Source organism: Nicotiana tomentosiformis, chromosome 6, assembly GCF_000390325.3.
Source record: "Nicotiana tomentosiformis chromosome 6, ASM39032v3, whole genome shotgun sequence".
NCBI classification, from domain to species: Eukaryota; Viridiplantae; Streptophyta; class Magnoliopsida; order Solanales; family Solanaceae; genus Nicotiana; species Nicotiana tomentosiformis.
The window spans coordinates 26,218,266-26,221,129 of NC_090817.1; the positions used below are offsets into that span (position 1 = coordinate 26,218,266).

At 35.3% G+C, this 2,864-nt stretch overlaps 1 non-coding gene across 1 annotated transcript; it reads left to right on the forward strand.

Annotated features, from left to right (window-relative positions):
- On the forward strand, positions 1-74 carry TRNAI-UAU (transfer RNA isoleucine (anticodon UAU)). The gene has a single exon. It is a non-coding gene; the product is annotated as a tRNA-Ile (tRNA).
- Positions 75-2,864: the final 2,790 nt, after the last annotated feature.

Here is a 2,864-nt window from a genome sequence, read left to right on the forward strand (position 1 = left end):
GGTCCCGTAGCTCAGTTGGTTAGAGCGTTGGTCTTATGAGCCGAAGGTCGCGGGTTCGAGCCCCGCCGGGACCAATTCTCAGAATTAATTTATTTTTGTCTTTCTTCATTTAGATTACGTACTTTAGTTCTTTTTGTTTCCCTTCCTTCTGGACAGAATTGAGTTAAAATTTAAATCTTATCTTTTGTCCAAAGATGCAATTTATTTAAAAGTTAATTCCACACCTATAGATCAATCAAATATTTTTATAGATACTCAAGTAAGGAAACCTTTAGCAAAAAAATTAATTGCATAGTCAAATATATCTTTATAGCTAACCAACATAAGAATTTGGAAGAAATAAACCAAGGTAAATTAATTGACAATTCAAGAAATTATAGGCAAAGACCTGTTCGTACAGTGATTCGGGATCGGGTTCTATATCGATGTGCAATCTATTTCTCAAATTGACTAATTTGTGACTTAATAGCCTTAGTGTAGCGCGTGTACCTCGCATTAATGAGAATAAACTTTTAAAAATAACATATATATTATTCAAAAGAGATGTTTGTATTATAATATAAAAATTAACAAAAAATTACAAGTCATAAAATGATAATTATGCTTATAATTTGATCCACTCTAAATGTTTTTCCTTCAATTTGTAGTTTCATTGTATAAACACGCCACACGGGTAACATTTAATTGAAAGGTAAAACTATATTTTGTGTCTACCTGTCTTGCAAGTTCTAAAATCATATTCCTGTGTTTCATATTATCTGTCATCTTTTTCTTTTACACGTCTTTAAAAAATATTAATTAGGAAAGGGATTAGACTATTTTATCCTTATTTATGTCTTAAAATAAAATCTCTCTTCGTTAAATATTTATTCTACTCCTATTTATTATCTCCATCTTCAAGAACAATTATTACTAAGGGTAAAAAAAAAATAAATAATAAATTTTATCTTAAACTTCTAAAATGATAAATAATTTAAAATAACTATTTTTAGTAACCACTAATAATAATATAAGACGGAGGGAGTATTACTTTTATTAACAAAAAAGACTCATAAACCTAAAAGGATGTTCCACACCTAAAAATGTTATTTTCAATGCACATGTCCTACGTGCCTTGGAAGTGAAAACGTGGTTTTCTACATACTCCAAATCTCGTCATAATAGTCAACGAAAAAAGAACGTCCTAATTGCTCTATAAAAGTTCTAAATTCATGCCAATCTCTTACCTCTGCATAAATTATTAGTAATGCTTCCATACTTTTATTATAACCATGCTTTACGTGCAATTTCAATTATTAGGCATAAAAATTTGCGGAAATCTATTAATTACTCTTATTTCATTAAAACACACACGTTAATTTACTCTTTTTTTTACACTTAATATATATAATCTAAGTTGGTTTTAAAGCCCTAAATTTAGGACTTATTACCTTGTTCAAATAGTGAAAGATTTAATAATCAAAATTTAGTGAACAGGGTAGAGGTCGCAGGTGTGAAGAAATTCCCGCACCTGCGTTATCGCAGATATGACCACTGGAGCGCAGAAATAGATTTTGCTGGGGAAGGCTGGGACCACAGATGCGGTCGAGTTTTCGCAGAAGCAGAACCGCACCTGCGGATGAAGCATCGCAGAAGCGCTGGAGGGCCGCAGATGCGGTATGCGACCTGGCCTGGGTTCTTGCAGGTGCGAGATTGAAGCTGCAGAAGCGACCAGGAGACCGCAGATGCGAGGCAGCGCTGGGCAGACTTGGTTTAATACGGGATTTGGCCCATTTGCTTCCATTCTCTCTCGGTTTGGGCGATTTTTGGAGAGCTTCAAGCGAATGTTTTCATCATCTATGTCAAGGTAAGTAATTCTCACATATTGTGAGTTAAATACATGGTTTATATGTGGATTTAAACATAAAAATTAGTGAAAATTTTGAGATTTTGAAGAATAACCTAGAAATTGGTATTTTTGAATTTTGATCACGAAATTGGATATGAAATTAGGAATAAATTATATATTTGAGTTCGTAATATTATGGGTAATGATTATCTTAAAATTTTTTCGATATCCGGGCACGTGGGCCCGAAGGTTGACTTTTCGAGCGGAGTACAAAATTATTATAAATTGATTAATTATGGTTTTGCACATTTGTTTGACTAGTTTTGGAGATACGAACATCGGTTTGAGGTATTTGAGTGGCGTTGGAGCTGGTTATGGAACTTCAGAGCGAGGTAAGTTTCCTTTCTAACTTTGTGAGGGGGGAACTACCCCTAGGTGATGTATTTGATGTGTGCTACTTGTTGCGGGGGCTACGTATGCATGAGGTGACGAGAGTCCGTACGTAGCTAGATTCATGTCATGTTCGGGTAGACTTAGATTCCCTCTATGCTATAACTGTACTATTTGAGTTATCTCTTGCCTATTAAATTCCTTTATTTTACGTTGCGACTTGAGACTAAACTTGTGTAGAGTGATAGACTTGCTATTGTAGAGATTCGACGGGCTTCATGATTAGCCGTGGAATAATTGTACTCCTCTTACGAATTTCTCCCGCGTTATGAATTTTCATCGAAAGGTTTCTTAAAAATTTATAACTCACACGTCTATTCGTGAGTGGGGTCAAGGACCCGTTAAAGTTTCTTATTCTAATGGGATCGGGTCGTTCGCCTCGGCAGTATAATAAATACATCTATGGTTCGTGCCGTTCGACCCTCGACAGTGCGTATTATGATGGGATCGGGCCGTTCGCCTCGACAATAAAATAAATGTATTTATGGTTCGTGTCGTTCTACCCTCGGCAGTGCACATATTATGATGGGATCGGGCCGTACGCCTTGGCATTTCTATAAAATACTCTTATGAAATCGTGCGTAAT